This window comes from Protopterus annectens, chromosome 4.part0 (assembly GCF_019279795.1).
Source record: "Protopterus annectens isolate FY-2018-M chromosome 4.part0, PAN1.0, whole genome shotgun sequence".
NCBI classification, from domain to species: domain Eukaryota; kingdom Metazoa; phylum Chordata; order Ceratodontiformes; family Protopteridae; genus Protopterus; species Protopterus annectens.
In genome coordinates, this window is record NC_056733.1 from 680,869,195 (window position 1) to 680,891,061 (window position 21,867).

Consider the following 21,867-nt stretch of genomic DNA (forward strand, 5'->3'; position numbering starts at 1 on the left):
AAAAGAACCTTTTAAAAAGGCTTTACAAAGTCTGTGAGCCATAATAGGCAATTCACATTCTTCTACATGATAGTTAGAAATGGCAGCTAACTGTACTCTTAAAGTAGCCGAGCAAGCTCCTTCATGAAATAATTCAGTCAAGAACTCTAAAACCTTGTTTAACCGACCTCCAACAGGGTCCTAATGATGTGATTCCGCCCGTTCACAAAACGTTTCCACTTACTCGTGTAAGTCTTTGTAGTGGTAACTTTGTGAGAAGTTAGTAAAATGTCTTGAACCGATGTAAGGGGAACCGACCTGGCTAAAAGGGAAGGAGCAGCCAAGCTGCTAGATGGAGAGATTCGAGAGATGGGAGAGGAACTCGTGAGGAGAGAGTCAGTAGATCTGGCTCTGGGTCCAGCATCCAAGGTGCCGGAATGCGGTGATGCAATAGAAAGGGGAACCAAATTTGACGAGGCCAGAACGGGGCAATGAGAATAATAGTCCTCTGAAGGTTGTTGGCTTTCTGTAGAAACTTTGCAATCAGGGAAATGGAGGAAAAGCATATAGGAGACCCGGGGGCCAATCGTGCACCAGCGCCCTGGGGACTTCCCTGGAGGGGTAATAGGGCAAAGTAGCTCCTGCATTTGGCGTTCATTGGAGACGCAAACAGATCGCAGGTAGGCTGGCCCCATTTGCGAAAAATCCTTCTCGCAACTGACTGTTTGAGGGACCACTCGTGAGGCAATAGTATTGCCCTGCTCAGCCTGTCGGCTATGACGTTGGATGACCCGGGATGTGCGTTGCGATCAGAAAGCGACCGTGGACTCTGCCCATTGCCAAATTCTCATGGCCTCTCTGCATAGTTGGTAAGACCTGGTTCCCCTTGCTTGTTTATGTACCAGACTACGGACATGTTGTCTGTCTGAACTGCAATGGTCCCTGGAGGAAGAAGGGGAGCAAAGTGTTGCAACGCCAAAAACACTGCCCTCAACTCCAGAACATTGATGTGCAGATTGTACTCCAGATTGGTCCATTCGCCTTGGACTGTCTGTCCCTGAAAGATGCCCCCCCACCCTATCAGGGAAGCGTCCGTGGTTATCGTCGCTGACGGTGCGGGTAGCACAAATGGTCTTCCGCTGGATAGGTTGCAAGTCTGTAACCACCACATTAGGTGTGATTTGCATGTTTTCGTTATCAATATTTCGTGAGTCAGTGGAAGTTGTTGGAATGACCATTGTGCAAACAGAAGCCATTGTAGCACTCTCATGTGCAGTCTTCCCAATGGTATCGCAATGAGGGAAGCTGCCATGAGACCCAAAACTTTCAGAACAATTTTTGCTGGGGACTTTCTGGATGACAGTAGAAGGGAAATGTTGAATTGAAGTGCTACTATTCTTTCTGTAGGAAGTTTTAGAACTAACTGACGCGTATCTAATTCCGCTCCTATGAATAAGATATGCTGTGATGGCTGTAGCAACGATTTTTCGAAATTTACTGAAATGCCAAGGTGTGTACAAAGTTGTAGGGTGTAATCCCTGGCTTGTATCAGTTGACGCCTGGTGGTGGCAGACAGGAGCCAGTCGTCCAGATACGGAAACACCTGGAATCCTAGGCCTCAGATGAGACGCTACCACTGCCATGCATTTGGTGAAGACCCTGGGGGCTGTAGTCAGACCAAAGGGCAGGGCTCAAAACTGATAGTGACTGGCTCCCAGCCAGAAGCGCAAATGATCCCTGGACGCCCTGGCCATTTTGATGTGGTAGTATGCGTCCTTCAGATCTATCGAGCACATCCAGTCGTCCTTCCGTAAGAATGGAAGGATCGATTGAAGCGTGACCATTCGGAACTTTTCCTTCTTGACAAAGGTGTTGAGATGGCTTAGGTCCAGAATCGGCCTCCAGTCCCCTGTTTTCTTTGGAACTAAAAAGAACCTTGAGTAAGTTCCGAATCCTATTTGGTCCGCTGGGACTGGTTGGATGACTCTTTTTTCTAGCAGCTTTGAAATTTCTGTAGCTGCTGGGTCTCGCAGATGGGGTGGTACATCTGGGAGTTTTCTTTTTGGAATAGGTGTGGATAGAAATGGGATTTTGTAACCTCTGGTAACAACGCTTTTTACCCAATTGTCTGAAGAAAGATTTTGCCAGGCCTGAGGGTATAAAGCTAAGCGACCCCGACTGCCTCCAGAGCAGGACAGTCGGGCCTCCTCTCAGGAGTGCTGAAAAGGTTTGCCAGGAGATTATCCCTGTCACCTTGGTTTTGCGGACCCCTCTGCCGCCAGGGCGGCGTCTTCCACCTCTGCCCCCTCTGCCTCTAGAGGGGCATCACCCTGTGTGTTTGGGAAAGATCCTTGGGGTTTTCGAAACCACATTTTCCCACCACGTTGCCCTTTGGGGTACGGTCTGGAAGGGGTGGAAAAACGGACTCCGACAGCAGACAGAGTCTTTCCCTCCTGTTCACACCGGGTAAGGGTCTCCTTTACTTTAGGGCCAAAAAGTGTGGCTCCGTCAAATGGGGCGTTAGTAAAGGAAGACTTGAAGGCTTCCGCAAACGAACATAAGCGCATCCAGGATTGCCTACGAAGAGCAATTGCTGAAGCCGCTGCCCTACTCGATCCTTCGGCTGCATAGGATATCAGCCTCATGGACGAGTTTACAATGGACGTAAGGGTGTTGAGATGCGCTGTAACTTTCTCTGAGACAGCGGCATCTGTAGTACCCTGGAGGGTATCTCCCAACTCTTTGACTAGATCCCTCTGTAAACGTGTAAAATGAGTCAAATAGTTCAGGGAACGCAAATTGAAAGCCGCTGAACTGAAAATGCGCTTCCCGTATCTGTCCATGGTCCTAGAGTCTTTGTTAGGCGGATGGACAGATGAGGAAGACTCCGACATCTCCTTTTTCGTGGCCGCTGCCACCACCATGGCGTCTACTGGAACTCCTTTGGTGAGGTAAGCTTTGTCCTGTGGTGCCGTAATGTACTTATTTGGCTTCCTAGGGACTGGTTCCACCATGTCAGGAGTCTCCCACGCCCTTCGAGCAATTAATTCCATTAACTCATCAAAGGGCGGAGTGACCCAGGAGGAGGAAGGACGGGCACCAAATGCCTTCAGCAAAACTGACTCATCCTCAGAAGGGGGGAGGGCTTGCCAGTCACCTTTCTGTTTTAGGATCTCCAAGATGTCAGAAAAAGAGACATTCTCTGAAGGTGACTTAGGGGACCCTTCTGACTCATCTAAGTCAGTATCAGATGTCAAGGATTCTTGTGGAGAATCCAAGTGTCTCCTCTTACACAGTCTTTTCCTACGGACTTCTTCGTGGGGAGCATCCGAAGAAGCCTCCGAGGAAGAGGGGCACCTCCAGGGGTGGCTGAGACACTGGTGCCCGACGCTTGGACGTGGCCGTGGGTGCAGAGGAGGATAACGGTCCTTTGTGGGGAGGAGAAGCTGTACCTGCTGATGTGGTTGTCTGGGTAGACAACACCTTCCTCATGAGGTCGAAGGCCCCCGGGTCCCGAGTCGAGGTATCTCCCGGTTCCGAAGAAATGGGAAGAATCCCCGAAACAGGAGCCGAAGGCACTGACCCCGAGGACGGAACCGAGTCGATCCGTGCCGAGGCCCCGAGAGGGAGCGTCGGAACTGAAACATCGGTCCGACTCTCGGTCCCGGAACCAAGGACGGATCTTCGGCCCCGAGACTCCAGTACCGGATCGGATGGAGTCGAGGTGAACGGTGCCGACCGAGAAAAAGACGGTTCTGGCACTGAGGGCTCCACAATCATCAGTTCAGCTTCTTCCGGCTCCGAAGACTGGACAGGTCTCGGAGGAGGAACAGATGGAGATAGTGGCAGGCCTTCAAGTCTCGACATCAACTGAGAGGAGACCGAGATAAGCTTGGATAGGGCCGTATGCTCCATCAGTTTCTGCACCACACGGTCCACATCGATGTCGGAAAGGGGCCTAGAAGAACGAGTCGAAGGGATCGAAGACGGAGCCGACCTCAGCTCCGTCACCAGTTCCAAGACTCGAGGCTCGGAAACTGCCAACAGTTGAACACTCGGCCCCGAAGTCTGTGGAACCGGTGATCTAACTAGACCCGAAGAGCTCGGAGCCGATGACTTTGGCTCCGACGCCTTCGAAGACTTGGATGCCTGGTCTGAAGCATCCAGAGCCTCCTGGAAAGAGGGTTTCAACAATCCTCTATCCATCAGTTTCCTGTGCCTATCTGTCATGACCCTCCCACTAAAAGAGTGACAAATAGAGCAGTCCTCTTGTAAGTGGAGAGGGCCAAGACAGTAGACACAGGAACTGTGGTTGTCTGTGACCGACATCTTTTGGCCACACTGACAACGTTTGAAGCCAGATTTTATTTTCTCAGACATAATGACAAGAGAAAGAGACAGTCCAGTCCAGTAATAGTCAATTCCAGTAACAATGTCAAATCCGTAATTGAAAGTCCGATTGTCAATTGCTTAAGAAAGCAAGACTACAACAAATTTTTAGTCAAAAGTGATCCAAGTAGGGGTGGTAGGCCCGAAAAACTCTATACGCGTTAGTTAAACTAAGTTAAACTAATCTAAGGTACCGAGAATTCTAATCCACTCACACACCGTACTCTAACTTTAATTGACTAGATTTTAAAGAAGTTTTTGAAAATTTAAACAGAATAGATAAATTCTTATCTGTAAAAAGCCTCGAGCTAGCCTCCAGCGATGCGTATGCAGCAGCGGCAAACTAGATCTGAGGTAAAGGCAGAGGGGGATTGTGGGTATTAGATGTCCTCGAGCTTCTTCTCGATGCAGAGCTTGCAGTCGGCCGGCACGGAGCCGAGGATCGGCTCCGAACCCACCCATGTGTAAGAACAAAGGCGAGATTGAACACTCTCACATTGGCTGTTAAGAAGATTGTCTTCCAAGACGAGAACTTCAGTGAACAAGAGGAGGCTGGTTCGAAAGGAGGAAGAGTTAAGGACGATAACACCAAACTGAGGTCCCAAGGAGGTAGTGGTTTTCTTAAGGGAGGTCTTAAAAAGAATGTACCCCTGAGAAAGGCTTTCCATAATCTATGGGACATTATATTGGATCCCATGTCTCCTTCGTGGTAGTTAGATATGGCGGCCAGTTGTATTTGTATCATGGCTGCTGCTGCACCTTGATTAAAAGTTTCTGTTACAAATTCCAGGATTGCAGATATAGGGGCTGCAAAGGGGTCTATATGTTTTTTGTCAGCCAACACAAAAACCTCTTCCATTTACTTGCATAAAGTTTCCTAGTTGTATTCTTGTGTAACAAGACCAGAATGTGTCGCACTGCAGGGGAATGTTGTGGATGCCTGGCTACGACTGGAAGTAGAGTAACCAAGCTGTCAGCTTGAGGCTTTGAAGAGAGAGGTGGAGTGTTCCTGACTGATGAGTAAGAAGATCCGGCACTGGGTCCAGGATCCAAGACTCCTCCTGAAGATGGGGCCATAGAAAGGGGGACTATATTTGATGAGGCCCATAAGGAGCAATGAGAATTAGCCTGCGACTCAATGATTTGGCTTTCTGGAGAACCTTGGGAATTATTGGAAATGGGGAAAAGCATATAGACGTCCAAGGGGCCAATTGTAAGTGCATCCCTTGCTGACTTCCCCGGAGAGGGAATTAGGGCAAAGTAGCGGATGCATTTGGAGTTGATGGGCATGGCAAAGAGGTCGTAGCAAAGCTGGCCCCACTTGCAAAAAATTTGGTTCGCAGTTTCCTGATTCAGGGACCACTAGTGAGGCATAAGAAAGTACAGCTGTGTACACTTACCATAAATGTAGATGTTCGAGTGTATTCACTGTTGCAGTCATCACACTTGGGTTATCTGCCTTCAGATAGCCCTCAGACAACCCAAATATCAGAATCTTGGGATTTCTGCATCGGATGCTGTCGCCTCATCACTACCTGTCTCATAGGGGTTCCCCAAGGATCCATCCTTGGACCCCTACTTTTCTCTGTTTACACCAATAGTCTAGCCTCTGCCACCAAACATGGCACACTCATCCAATATGCAGATGACTCAACCGTCATCTGCTCATGCCAGTCCCTACCCAAACTGCAAAAAGTCACACAGGAAGCCTTTTCCTCTGTTGAAACATGGTTATCCGATGCCCAATTAATACTCAACCCAAACAAAACTAAACTACTCATCTTCCAACCCACCAAACATACTCAAAACAACTCTCACTTTAACATCACAGCAAAAGACAACACCACTATATACCCAACTGAACACACCAAATTGCTAGGAGTGGAAATAGACAATAAACTAAAATTTGACATTCACATATCCATGACCATAAAAAAAGTCCACAAAAAACTAGGAGCAATATACAGAAATAAACAATTTCTCATTAAAGCAGCAAAGATTTCAATAGCAAATTCCCACCTTATCTCCACCCTACTTTATGCCTCTCCAGTATATACCAACCTAAGGCAATGTGATCTAAACAAGCTAGAGACCTGCTACAACAAAATCGCCAAATTCGCCACAGGGGCATCCTACCGTAGTCACCACTGTCTCTCACTTGCTGAACTGGGCTGGCTTGAACTCCCTCATATCCTTCAGTGGTATCAACTCTCACTCGCCCACAAACTAGTAAACCATCCACTAAATGTCCCATCCATCTACTCCAACCCTATCGCACCACCAGACCACTTAGATCCAGCCACAAAAATCACTTGCAGATCACTAAAGCCAATAACTCTGCTGGTGAAGCACTATTCTCTTGCACCATAGCCAAATTATGGAACTCACTTCCACCCACAATTACCTCCGTACCATCATGCACCAACTTCAAAACTTTATTAAAAGCGCACCTAAAAACATGCTGGCTATGCCCTTGCAACTCCCAATCTAATATCATCCACCCCATCCAACTACTACCTTTCTTTCACCTCCACTAACTACCTTGATGATAGCAAGCTCAGATGCTCATAAGCCTAGTACTTATTATACAGCAGGAACTTCTCATTGTTACATTTGTTAATGCCTGTTATGTACTTCACAGATAAAGATTCTAGTTGTCTACTGATGTACTATGTTCTTCATCTGTAAATATGTTGTAAGTAATTTCTATGTTAAATTGTTAATCGCTATGTAATCCAATGTAACTACTGTCTGTTTATTTTACTGTGGAGCTTTTCTCCCCGGGCCTCCGCTGAAAATGGACCCACGTCCAGTCGGACACTCCCGGTCAACAAATTAAAAAAAATAAATAAATAAATAATATAACATGCAGCCGATGCCATTACATCAGTTTTTCTTATCCCAGATGTCAGGAGCCCACAAAATAGGAAGCAATCAAATGGTGTGGAACATCTCCAGTAAAAAGTAAATACCATTTCCATAAGATATGGCCAAAAAAGAGGATAGGTAGAAAGTATAGAAAGACAGGGGGCTGGAGGGAAGGTAACCAGGACTGCAACAGTGAATACACTCGAACATCTACATTTATGGTAAGTGTACAAAACTGTACTATGTTCTTCATGTTTCACTGTTGCAGTCATCACACTTGGATTGATTCCCAAAGCTGAGGAAGGGTGGAGGCAGTCAAGAAGTAGTAGGGCTGGCTAGTAGGCCTTGTAAGACTGCTGTGGCAAATCCAGCTCTGGATTTAGAAAAGATAGGTAAGTGGTAATGCTTAGTGAAGGTGTGTACAGAACTCCAGGTTGCAGCTTCCAGGATGTCCCTGGTAAGGACTCCCTTGAGAAAAGCTGTAGAGGTTGAGGTTGCCCTAGTGGAATCCCCTGTGGGGTAGGTTTTCCATGGTGTTTGCAGCAGAAATGGATGCAGTGTGCTATCCATTTAGAAATTGTTTGTTTCGAAATGGCCTTGCCCTCTGCCCCTGCAGCAAAGCTGACTAGCAGCAGGTTAGATTTCCTGTAAGGCTTAGTTCTTTCAAGGTAGAACCTGAGCTGTCTGTGCACATCCAAGGAGTGCAGGATCCTTTCCCCTTTATACTGAGGATTAGGAAAAAAGGTTGGCAAATGGATAGATTGGTTTAAAGCCACATTGAATACCACCTTGGGCATAAAAGATGGGTTAGTCCTGAAGGAAACCCTGTCCGCATGGAAGATAATGAAGGGTTCCACAGCCATAAGGGCATGTAACTCAGACATTCTTCTTGCTGAAGTGATGGTTAGCAGTAAGGCTGTTTTCCAAGAGAGGAATTTTAACTCTGCTGTAGCAGCAGGCTCAAAAGGCTGAAGCGTGAACTTCTCTAGTACAAAGTTAAGGTCCCAGGCAGGACTGGGAGCTCTCCTTGGGGGTCTTAAATTGTTAGCTCCTCTCAGGAACTGTTTGATCAGAGGGTGAAAGAAGAGGGGTGGCTCAGTATTATAATGAGCTGAGAAGGCAGACGCATGAATCTTAATTGATGAGAAGGGATAGGCCTTTGTGGAGCAGCTTTGCTAGGTAATCTAGGATTTGAGGCAAGGAGGGCATGGCTGTGTCCTTCCCTTGAGACTGGCTCCAAGAACAGTATCTATTCCACTTTTCTCAATAAGATTTCCTAGTACTAGGCCTCCTGGCCTCAAGGATAACATCCAGCACCTGTTTGCTGAGGGTTGCTGGTGAGGTATTCAGGGAATAAGCCAGGCTGCCAGGTTCAGGGCTTGCAGCTCAGGATGCAAAATCTGTCCTCCTGCTGGGACAGCAGAGAGGGGGTCTGATGTAGGTGCCAGGGTGGCACTGCTGTCAGACTGCATAGGAATGGGTATCAGTGCTGGCGTGGCCAGTCTGGTACAATAAGGATTGTCCTTGGCCTGTCCTGTTTGATCCTGAGGAGTACTTTTGGAAGGAGGGTCAGAGGGGGAAAGGCATAGATTGAGAGGTTTTCCCATGAGGAGGATAGGGCATCCACTTTCCAAGCTTGGCTGTGGGGAATTCTGGAGCAAAATTTGTTTAGCTGATGGTTTTGGGGGGGACACAAAGAGGTCCACCTTTGGTGTCCCCCACCTGTGTATTAAAAGTTTGAATGAGTTTGGTTCCAGTTTCCACTCGTGTGGGTTGATTAGATTTCTGCTTAAGTTGTCTACCAGTGAATTTTGTTTGCCTGGCAGGAATTGAGCTTGCAGGTGCACTTGGTTGCTTAAGGCTGTGTTCCACACAGCCATGGCTAACCTGCAGAGTGGGCAGGAGTGTTTCCCCCCTGCTTGTTTATGTACCACATAACTGTGTGGTGTTGCCTGTGTTTATCGGGAGTTGTCCTGGCAGGATAAGGTATTTGAAGGCTGTCAGTGCATTCTGTACAGCTAACATTTTTTTTTTATTGATATGCAGGTGAATTTGTCCTGGGCTCCATTTGCCTTGAATGCATTTGCCTGGCATGTTTGTCCCCTATGCATAGTCTGATGTGTCTGTTGTCAGAGTTTGGATTGGGGGGGGGGGGGTTGTGAGAAAGGGAGTCCCTTGTTGTGGTTGAAAGCCTCTGCCCACCAAAGGAACTCTATCCTTAGGCAAGGAATGATAGGAATCACTGTTTCTAGGTCCTGGGAATGTTGACACCAGAGACTTTTAAGCACCATTGAAGTTTCCTCATATGCAGTCTTGCATATGGAATCAGTAGAATACATGAGGCCATGAACCCTAGGGCTTGCAGTATTTTTCTTGCAGATAGATGAGTTTGGGTGGCCAGTAGTTTGAAATAAGTTGTTAAATAAACCTGCTTTTCTGGAGTGAGGAATGCTATCTGGGAAGTTGTGTTCAAGCTTGCTCCCAGGAATACAATCTTTTGGCTGGGTACCAGATGAGATTTCTTTTCGTTGATGGTATACCTCAGAGAAGTTAGGAGTCTCTTTACAAACATCATGTGCTGAAGTAGCAATTCCTGACTGTCCGCCTGAATCAGGCAATCATCCAAGTATGGGTACATTTGAATATTTCTCTGCCTGCAGTAAGCAATGGCTGGAGCCAGGCACTTTGTGAATACTCAGGGTGCAGTAGATAAGCTAAAAGGAAGTGCAGAGAACTGACAGTGCATAGAGCCTGCCCTGAAACGTAGATATTTCCTGCAAGATTCCCTTATGGAGATGTGCAGATAAGCTTCTTTTAAGTCTAGGGTGACTAACCAGGAGTCCTTGACTAGCATAGGAAGGAGCTGCTGGTGTGTAAGCATTTTGAATTTTGGTACCACCAGGAAGGTGTTTCGGGTTGACAGATCAAGAATAGGGTGCCAAGAGTTCTCTTTCCTGGGCACCAGGAACAGTCTGGAGTAGAAACCCTGTCCCCTTTGCTCTGTTGGCACAGGTTGAATAGCCCTGATACTGAGAAAAGAAAGTACTTGCTTTTGGGCCTCTGTCTACTGGTTTGGAGGAAGGTCTGGCAATCCGCTTGGGGTTGGCAGAGAGTGGAAATAGAATATGTATCCCTGGGATACAATGTTTAAGACCCATCAGTCCTGGGCAATATACTCCCAGTTTTTTGCATGCAGGGCGAGTTTTCCTCCTAGGGGTGCAAGTACTTGGGCATGGCTGGAAGGATTAAGGACAAGTCATTGTGAACTTTTTCCATAAGGGGGTGGCTTACCACTCCCAGTTTTTGAGGAGGGAGCACTCCATTGTTTAGATTTGTGCATACCCTGAGACTGTAGTCTTTGTGATCTGTTGCCCCTGGGTTTGGGCTGAGAAGGTCTGGAAGGGACTGGAAAGGACCAGTTTTTTGAAGGCCACTGCCTACTGAATCTAGGTGGCTGTACCTGTAAGAAATCTTTAACAGTTTGCATGGATTTAGCTTTTTTCCTCCATCTTTTTAAGGACTTATTCTGCTTTAGAGCTAAACAAACAGTCTTGGTTTAATGCAGCATCAAGTAATTTTGCCTTGATATGGTCTGGGAAGATTTGTTTGTTCAGCCAAGCATGCCTTCTCGAGTAACATCAGCCCTGCAAGATGCATATAAGGCATCAAAACCACACTGCAAAGTATGTTTACCAATTTGGTTTGCAGAATGCATTAAGTCTTGCAAGTCTTATTTTCTGCATAATCAGGAATCAACATTTTTTGTTTAATTAGATCAATAATATGCTGATAGTACTTCAACATGTGAAACTGGCTATTTAAAGCCCTGATGGCAAGAGTTGCAGAGGTATATACCTTCTTACCCCATCTGTCTAGAGCCATAGAATCCCTGTCCAAAGGGGTAGGGGTTTTGGCTGTAGAAGCCTTAATACCTTTAGGTCCCTGCGAAATGGTGTCTGGATCCGCAGTGGGATTTTTAAAGAGAAATTTGTGAGAGTCAGGTACTCTGTAGTATCTGTCAAGCTTTCAAGGAACAGGTGGTAAAGTATCAGGGGTAAGGCTAGATTCCATGAAGACATCATCTACAATATCCAGGACAGGGGGAATAGCTAGAGGCCTAAGCTGAGGCAAGTCTAAAAATTCCCTGAGTCTCTTTTTGGACTGTGGGTAGTCCTGGCATTCCCAGCGGAAATGCTCTCTTAGGGTATGTAAGGTTTCACCAAATGAAAGGTCCTCTGGGGGGGAGGCTGAGGGAATTGAATCCTCTGCATCTAAGTCCTCATAGGTAAATAAGGGTATGCCCTGGTAATCACAGAGGTCAGAGTCATCAGACTCATGGTCTGAAGAATCAGAAGGAAATCAATTCTTTATCTTTTAGAGGGGGGAGGCTGGCTTCCCCTAATTAAAGTAATAAGGTCTTCAGCCATTCATAGCATTTGTTTCTGTGGCATGGGAGCTTGAGAATGTGCTTTAGTCATCGGTTCCTAGGCGTAGTGCGAACTCTGGGCCTAAGAAATTCGGTAGATGTAGTCATTAATGAAGTAGTCGGTTTGAGAAGAACATCGGAAGATCTGAATACACCCTCAGAAGCCGGTGCCTGCACAGTGGCTCCGGACCCATCCAAGGTAGAGACATCCGCAGGTTCCATAGTCGAAGAAGCATCTCACAGCATACCAGACTCCAAATAGGTCTCAGTAGAGGCCTGCGAATCTGTAGAAGCAGGTAACAGGGGCTGTGAAAGCACCTCACTGAGTACCGGCGGACTGGCGACTAGCTTAACGGAAGCGTTGTTGGCAGTTTTGGACCTATGCGGTCTGTCTCTGCCTTTATCTTTGCATTTTTTCGGAAGATTGTTAGTCGGATGGCTTACCAAAGCTATTTCGGAATATGGAGAATGAGAGCGAAAGAATTTAGAGACAAAAATAGCCCGATGATGAATAGTTTGAGTGTTGAACAAGGCACAAAACCAACAGCGAGGGATGCTGTGGTCTGGAACTAAACAAATGACGCAGTAAGAATGAAAATCTCTGTGAGGTATTTGCTTTCCACAGGCAAGACAATTGTTAACTTTTTCTGACATCGGTTAGAGCAAGAAAAAATGATCCCCAACTGGGTACTTAGCTTTAGAAGACTTCAGGTTTGAAACTCAAAAAATGAAAATTTCAGGTAGCTGCTGACCAGCACTTGCAAACTGCTTCTGCTTTGGGCTCCCACACAGCAAGAAAAGCTGATGTAATGGTGTCGGCTGCATGTTTTATACCCTTGACAACCTGACGTCATGGATGAGGCGACAGTATCCGATGCAGAAATCCCAAGACTCTGGTATTCGGGCCAACTGAGGGCTACCTGCAGGCAGATAACTCAAGTGTGAAGAGTGAAACATGAAGAACATCTGCCCTGCTCAATCTGTCTGCTATTATGTTGGATTTCCCCGGGATGTGTAATGCAGTCAGAAAACGTTGAGAAGAAATTGCCCATTGTCATACTCTTTGAGCCTCTCGACAGAGGGTGTAGGATCTGGTTCCCCCTTGTTTGTTGATGTACCACACCACGGACATATTGTCTGTCTGTATTGCAATAGTACCTATTGGAAGAGAACTCTGGAATGCTTGCAATGCCAGAAGCACTGCCCTCATCTCTAGGACATTGATAAGCAAGTGGTATTCGTATTCTTGCCAAATCCCTTGGAAAGTCTGTCCCACATAATGCCCCCCCACCCTATCTGTGAAGCATCCGTGGTCACTGTAGCTACAGGTTGGGGGAGAACAAATGGTCTGCCTATCGTTACCTGAGTGGACTGAAGCCATCATTGTAGGTCCCCTCTTGCAGGTGTTCATAATGAGAATTTTGTGTGACATGGGCAACTCCTGCATGGAACATTGAGCAAAAAGTAGCCACTGTTAATATTCTAATGTGTAGATGCGCCAGTGGGACTAGTGTTATTGCAGCTGCCATTGAATCCAGAACCTTGAGGACAAATATTGCTTGCACTTTTTTCTTCATGAACAATATTGACACCTGATGGTGTAGCATTTGAAATCTTTCATGAGGCAGTTTTCCCACCATGTCTTTTGTGTTTAAGTCTGCCCCTATAAAGGTAATATGCTGTGATGGCAACAAGGCAGATTTTTCTAAATTTATAGTAATGCCCAGCTCTGAGTAGAGATGAATGGTGGTGTCTCTTGTGCTGGTTAGTAGATGCTTGGTGGTGGCCTTCAGGAGCCAATCATCTAAGTATAGAAACACCTGGAATCCCTGATGCCTCAGGTGAGCCGTAACTACTGCCATGCATTTGGTAAACACTCTGGGGGCTGTAGTGAGACCAAAGGGCAGAGCTCTGAATTGGTAATGACTGGCTCCCATCCAGAAGTGTACATATCTTCTGGATAGTCTGTCCATCTTTATATGGTAGTACACATCCTGAAGATCTATGGAGCACATCCAATTGTCTTGTCCCAGAAAAGGGAGTATAGACTGCAGTGTTACCATCCGGAACTTCGTTTTCTTTACTGACACGTTCAGTCTGCTAAGATCCAAAATTGGTCTCCAGTCCCCTGTCTTTTTTGGAACTAATAAGAACCTTGAGTAAATTCCGGATCCAATTTGGTCTGAGGGGACTTCTTGGATGACTCTTCTTTATAACAACCTTTGAATTTCTAGGGTTGCTTGATCCCTTTGACTGGGTGGTATGTCTGGGATAGACTTTGATGGAAGGAGTGGTAGGGAGAAAGGAATGTTGTATCCCCTGGATATGATGGACTGTACCCATTTGTCTCGAGTCATGTCTAGCCAGACTTTTGGGTACAGTGATAATCTCCCCCGACTGCCTCCAGAGGTGGACAGGTGGGCCTCTTTTCAGGAGCGCTGGAAGGGTCTACCCGAGAACATATCTCTGTCACCCTGATTCTGCGGACCGCTTCTGCCATGAAGGTGGCATCTTCCATTGTTATTTCCCCCTCTGCCCCTGGGGGAAAATTCACCACAAGCATCCGGTGAGGCTCCTTTGGATATCCAAAACCACATTTTTCCTCCCTTCTGATCTTTGGGATAAGGTCTAGTAGGGACGGAGAAACGTACTCCCATGGCAGAGTCTTGCCATCTTGCTCACTTCTTGCTCACTCCTTCACTTTTGGCCTGAACAGGGATGAGCCGTCAAACGGGGCGTAAATAAAGGAAGACTTGAAGGGTGCAGCAAACTCACAAAGGCACATCCAGGAATGTCTCCTCAGAGCTATTCCTGTGCCTGCTGCCCTGCTCGCTCCATTGGCCGCATAAGAAATGAGGTGCATGGAGAAGATAGTTATAGAGGTTTACAGAGGTTAAGGTCACAAGATGACAGCTTATCTTGTCAGATACCCCCACCCCCAGCTGTAGCACCTTGGAGGGTCTCTACTAGCTCCTTGAGGAAATCCCTCTGAAGATGAGTAAAATGGGATACGTAATTCAGCAACCTAAGGGCAAAGGCCGCTGAAGAGAACATATGCTTCCCATATCTGTCCATCGTTCGAGACTCCTTATTCGTCGGATGGACAGAAGCAGAAGTTTCAGCTAATTCCTTCTTGGTGGCCGCAGCCACCACCACAGCATCTACTGGGACACATTTGGTCAAAAACTTTCTGTCTTCCGGGGCTGTAATGAATGTGTTGAGCCTCTTCGGAACAGGCTCCAATGACTCTGGAGAGCCCCACTCCTTTTGACTGACTACACCCAGGAGCTAGTCGAAAGTCGGAGACACCCAAGAGGTGGAGGGTCGAGAACCAAATGCCTTCAGGTATACTGCCTCATCTTCAGAAGGGGAGAGGATTTTCCGGCCACCTCTCTGCTTCAGGATCTCTAAAATGTCTGAAAAGGAGACATCCTCAGAGGGCGACTGTGGGGACCCTTCTGAATCCTCTAAGTTGGTATCAGATGTGACAGACTCAGGGGAGTCTATGTGCTTCCTCTTACACGTTCTCTTCTGAGGGACCTCCTCGGGGGGGAGGATGTTACGGGGAGGTTCTGGAAGAGAGGGTTTCGTCCACTGGGGTGTCCTGGGGCATTCGTTCTCTACGCTGGGGCTAGAGGGATGGCGTAGAGGTTGATACTGGCCATTTGGAGGAAGAGTAGCTGGAGCTGAGGGTGGAGCAGTCTTAGAGGAAAGCACGCTCCTCATCACCTCAAAGACACCACGACCCTGGACCGAGAGAGCCTCTGGCTCCGAGGAACCGGGAGATCTCACCCGTGCCAAGGAGGATGTCTCCTAGAGACCATGTTAGATAGTCTAATTGATGAGGTTAAACATAAGAGATCTATTAGTTTGTACAAACCCATATTGGGTGTTAAATACATTACACCTGAACAGATTGGGTTTTCAAATACAATGACTATTATTGATAATAGTGACCAGATTTCTGTCCCTTTTAAGGACTTTCGTATAAGTTTTATCACTACATATTCTATACATATTCATTTTTCTATTGACATTATCTGGAAAAATTGAGATTTATTTAAAACTAATCCCAACATTTGCAGTAAAATGGGTGATATTCCTAGTGTTATTTTTAGGAAAGGTAAAAATTAAAAAAAACTACTTGAACAACAAAGACGTAGTTACCCTAGAACCGGTATGGATAAATGTCAAAGTTGTAATTTTTGTAGATATGTGGAGGTAGCAAATTCTTTTACTATTGATGGGCTACAATTCAGAATAAAATTGAGGTTCAACTGTAATTCTAGAATGGTGGTTTATTTGGCTAGGTGTCAATGCTGTCCTGCTTTTTATGTAGGCAAAACGGAGCATAGGCTCTGTGAAAGAATCTATGAGCATCAATACGCTATAAGTAGAAAGAAATTCGATAACGCCTTAGTCAAACACATCCAGGGAAATAATGAACATAAATTCAAGTTTTTGGCTATTGATCAGGTTTATCAGGACATTAGGGGTGGCCCGTTGCCTTTGCAGCTTGAAGAATAAGAGTTAGCCTGGCAAATTAAATTGAATGCATACAATTTTCCAGGCTTAAACGAAACCTGTTCTTTAAGCAGTATTCTAAAATTAAAAAGTTTGCAGAGATGAACGAGTGTTTATGCACGCTTAGTGTCCACTATGTATCTATTATACGTTTTCATGTATACACAATTTGAGTTTAATATGTGTTATTTTTATGAGTTTTAAACTTCATTTATATTTATACGTTTAATTTTAGTGAAGGATGATTTATATACATATTTTTCACAACAGCACATTTAGTATTTTTGTGTGCCTTTAAGGAAGTAAGGAATGAGGTATGCTTTAACATGATTGGTTAATTGTTTACACCTGAGTCTATTTATACTGTTTTTAAAATTTTTATACTATTTCTGAAGAAGTTTGCACATTGGGCAAATGAAAAGCGTTTTAAACTACAGTCAATAAAAGCTTTGTTTTTACTTTGGCAAGCAGCCGTGGCAGAACTTTTTACTTTGTCCAAACTCAACTGAGTCGGAAGAGGAACTGAAGGTAAAGAAGTTACTGGAGTCAGCTCCATGACCATCTGGGCTGGACTGGTGAGAATGTTTGCCAGGGCCGGTGTATGAAGCAACCTTCTAACCACCCACTGCACATCATCATCCGAAAGGCTCCAGGATGACCGAGAGGAATGGGAGGACTTGTGGCTACCTGCCACTGATTGCAATAAAGGAGACTGCAGCACCGAACGAATCAGATCCAAGGACGGTGACCAGCTCCTTTTTTGATGACAAGACAGTTCCAAAAATGCAAGTGGAACTGATGTAGACTTTTCCTTTTCGGAACCGACAGGTTTAGGATCTGAAGAACTAAATTTTTCAGGTCTCTTTGATGGCTTGGAAGCTGGAGCTGAAGAAGTTTTGGGTGATTTGTCTGAAGGTTTTACTGGCTTGAGTCAATTCAACAGCTGAATCAAAAGGCCCCTTTATCAAACCCCGTAGAATTAACTTGTTTTTCCATTCCTGCAGGACCCTTGAACTAAACGCATAGCAAACAGAACAGAAATCTTGCAGGTGGACAGTGCCTAAGCAATACACACAACTAGTGTGTCCATCAGTGAATGACATTTTTTGTATGCAAGAATCACACTTTTTAAAACCAGACTGTTTAGTCTCTTTAGACGGTTCTATATTGCAAGCTCGAAAGCACTAGTAAGCGAATACAAAAACGCTGACACATATTCCGCGAACTGCGAATACACTGAATGCCCTAAACCGCGAAATTCAAAAGCTCTAACCGGCATACTTGTCCCACCACACCGCCTGCTACATACTACCTACCCAAACAAGCTAAACAAACACATACATACACCAACCAAAACCCTACTTCTGACCCTAAACTAAGTCCTACTTCTAATCCTACACTACATCTCGCATATACCACCATCTATGCACTTACCTTAACCCACACCCTATCCCTAAGGTCCGTAACTATCTCACATTTACCTTAACAAGCTATACCCAAACAAAATAAATAATCCACACACATACACATAACAAAACCCTACATCTAACCCTACACTAAATCTCACATACATTACCATCTATGCACTTACCTTAACCCGCACCCTAACCCTAAGGTCCGTAACTATCGCACACTTACCTTATGGAGCTATACCACAGAAGGGCCAGCCATGATGATTCGATGTTTTGGATTTCGCACTTCAGGGCGTTCGCTGTTTACGTGGTTTGATGGAGACGTGACGGCGTTTATGTATTCGGGTAAGTGCATCTTCGAGGATGTAATAGGGAACTCTTTAGACATCCTGTCACTATCAGCCAAAGTTCACAACCAGTAGTGAAAGACACCAAGTTAGTAAAAGTTTAACTCAAGTGCAAGGAACCACACTAGACTAACAAGACTGCAGAAACAACTACTCTATAAAGAGAAACAACAAGTTTTCTTTTTTTTGAAGAAGAGTGGTAAGAGAGAAAGAAAAGTTAGAGGAGGGTCTCGAACTTAAACAATGCACTCCAATAACCTGAGGAGACACCTCTAATTTAAACGATGAAAGGAACAAAAGGGGAGCCCTCTAACTAAAAATGGGCTAAGGAGAGAAAAAAAGGAATCTTCTAACTTAAACAGATTCCTAAAAGGGAGGGAGCGCTAGATAGTGGCCTAAGAGAAAACTACGGCCCACACAAAGCCAAAAACAAACAGTGGAAAGGACCTTTACTGAAAACAAGGAACACTCAATAAAAGAGATTATTATACTACTTAATTATTAGTTAACAACCACACAAAAGGTTAAAGAAAATCCACTTAACCTGAGCCGGCGAAAAAGCAATCCCGGAGCTGCAAGTGGCAAATGAGATCTAGGTAACAGTCACTAGGCATCTTGGGGTGAAGGTGAGATAGGACAATATAACATAAGGTCTTTTATCCTGGTTATAGTTTCAGAAAAAGATAACTTCTTTGAGGATGAATCTGAAGAACAGCTTTCTTCAGAATTAGATTCCCCTTCCTGTGATGTAGGTACTAAAGACTTACATTCCTTGACAAATTCTCACCCTTCTCATTAGGAATCAGTACAAGACAAAGAGGAAAATCTTTTTATTTTTCTTTTAAAACTCAGAGAGGAATCAAAACTTAAGGAATTACAAGCTTGAATTAACTCCTTGGCAAAACTCAGACCATCTTTCCTGTCCCTCCTCTGTGAAACAGGAGAAGAAATATGGTTAACATTTTGTTTTCTTTTTCTAGGAAAGCACACAGAAAATGACTGGTCTATTGGTGAGGCTCTTCCTCAGGAATCAAGCAATCTCGTTCTGCTTTGTGGTAAAACATTATCTGCTTTCTCCTCTGAAACTGACATAAGTTCATCTTCCTTGTCTGATGAGGACAATCCAACAACCACAGAGGCTACGCCTAAGTCAAGGTCCTTAGCAGTTTCTCAAGAAGCAATGCTAGTGGGATTGAGAGGAAAAAGATGAGTGGTCTGAGGTACATGCTTTGACCACAGCAGAGTCACTCATTGGCAGCGGAGGTACTGAGGAAGAAAGCCTGACTACTGAAGCCTTCCATAAAATTTTCTTCTTCTTGAGGATGTGGGAGGGGAAAAGCCAAAGAGAACAAAACCTGTTCCATGGTTAATCAAAAAAAAAAAAAGTACCCAAAAAGAAGGAAAAAGAGCCTGGGAGAGTCTATGAACCTTTTGACAGGAATTTCACAATTTTGAGGTAAAAGTGTTTGTGACATCCCCTAAAAGTACTACTCCAAGCCTGTAACTGTACTTTTACACATAGGTAGGAACACTTGTTATACAAAAAGTGAATAAAAAATAGTTTTCCCCCAAACAGGCAAAGTCAATAAAACATCAACCTTGTGAATCGATTTTTTTGCGATAACCACTCAAAACAATTTTCCTAGTTTAAACAAAAAGTTTTCTTTAAGAAAAGTAAACCTATCCTCAAAAAATGGGTAAACTGGAAAGTTTTCTCCAGAAGGGTACTTACCTTTCCAGCCTTGGTGAAGAGCTAGCCAAAAGTCAATCACTCAAAGCCCACAAGTCAAGTGCACTTTGATGGCAAGAAAGTTCTGAAGGTTTGGTGCCCTAACCACTGACTTCATACAGCTCTCCTAGAGGTGTTTAGCGTTTAAGGCACATGGAACATGCCCTAAAGCTTTGTATGTTGGCCAGTTGTTGTATCCTATATGGCAGGATATACACCATACAGCTTAGGCTACTGCAACAATGACCTGATGATAAACACCTTTATGAAACAAGGTCATAAGCAGCATCCATCCATTTCTTTTCTTCTTCCCATGCAGCTGACTATCACTGCATCCAGTTTCCCCGTCCTTCCTCAGGTCTGTCAACCCCTCCTTAATTCTTCTGGACTCAATCCATCAGGGTTGGGGGCAACAAGGAGCTTAGTGTGCTGAGGGACGATGAGTAAGTCATTGCCAATGTGGGTTTTTCCTGTTATGACCTACTCTCGTTCTAACCTGTGTTAGTCAGTATGCTCAACGGGCAGTTGTATAATGGTTTTGGTACATCATACCACCCTGCCTCTGCAGCAGCTCAGCCAATGCCCTCCTCCTTCCCCTCCTTGGAAGACATCCCTGGCTATGTTGCCGGACTCCACCAGGGATTGGTGACTGGGGAAATAAAAACATTTTTTTTTTTTGCTTCTGAATGACTGGGAACTATGTGCACATATATTCTGGGCATTAGTTTCATCTGGCCTTGCATGCAGTACTCACACAGCTCCCAGGCAGAAACTGGATATAGTACTGTAGTGTGACAACAAAAGCCTCTAGAATGCTGGAAATTTTAAATGTATACAAGTGGCCATAATATCAGTTCCTCTAAGGCAGTTCACACTAAAAAATAAAGTAGGGACTTCTATTAAGATACCTGGATTCAAAATGCATATACTGTCCTAGTGGAATGTGCCCCTTCTGTGATTATACACCACCTCTGATGGTGAAGACAGCAAATAAATATGATGGCCATGTTGATCTTTGACAGATACTGGCCCCAGTATATGATAATAATCATTCAGAAGTGATTCAGTAATAGGCCTTTCAATACACCTAGCCCCCAAAAAATGTTTTCCATGTACTGTGAAGCCATCCAGTGTATATTACTCTTTTTCAGCGGAAAAGAACTGGGGAAGTTTGTGGAACTGATGCATTAAGGAACAAAGGAGGATATGTTATATACATTAACAGCCACGGAAAGTCTAATATCTGCAGTGTAAGTCCTAATGGTGCTCACAGCAAGGGTTTTATGATATCAGATCATTTTGTTTTCATTATATATATATATATATATATATATATATATATATATATATATATATATATATATATATATATATAGAGTTTACTATTACATTTCCAAAACTGGTTTGGTCGACCGGTCAAAACGTCCACCCGGAAAGACGAATCCGAACCGCCAAACAAGCAGCAAACTCAAAATGGAATATATCGACTCCCAGAGTTCAGTGTATTCGACATATTCGACACAAGAATACACTGAAGCACTTTTAGCAATCTATTGGTTTAGGTTGCTGAGGAAGGAAATGAACCTGAGGTCCTTCATCTTTCTTGCAGCCAAAAAGAACAAAGTTAAAATCTAGCCCTTGATGGTCTGACAGGACTTCTTGGATGGCTCTTTTTTTGTAAGAGCTTTAATGTCTGTTATATTGATGCTGATCTTTGATGGGGTGGGGCATTTAGCATGACTAGAAATGGGGGTTCTGGAGGAAACAGAAATGGGATTGTGTATTCGACATAGTAGCAGGTGACATCAGTCACCCATCCTATGCAGTTTACCGTACCCTGACTTTCCACAGTCAACGGTATGTGTATTTTATTATTTTTCAGGGGAGCAAGCTCCCCTGCCCCCCACTCCCCTTGCAAATTATATATACCAACTCCAAAATTGCACTGTAGTGAGGAAATGGGTTAATTCCCTGTTCCTCACTGAACCACGATCTCATACACAACAAACTCAGAAAATCAAACTATACTACACAAATTCACTGGCATGTAGATGTATTCTGGTTCGGCATTCTGCCCACTTGAAAACTGCCTTTCTACCACATGCTGGTCAACCAAAGCAGTTTTGGGAATGTAATAATAAACCTATATATATATATATATATATATATATATATATATATATATATATATAT

The 21,867-nt window shown here is 44.7% G+C and overlaps 1 protein-coding gene across 1 annotated transcript in view; it reads right to left on the bottom strand.

Annotated features, from left to right (window-relative positions):
* The window catches only part of IFT81 (intraflagellar transport 81), a 2,787,102-nt gene that overhangs the window by 260,889 nt on the left and 2,504,346 nt on the right, over positions 1-21,867 (bottom strand). The gene's annotated exons all lie outside the window — the stretch shown is intronic.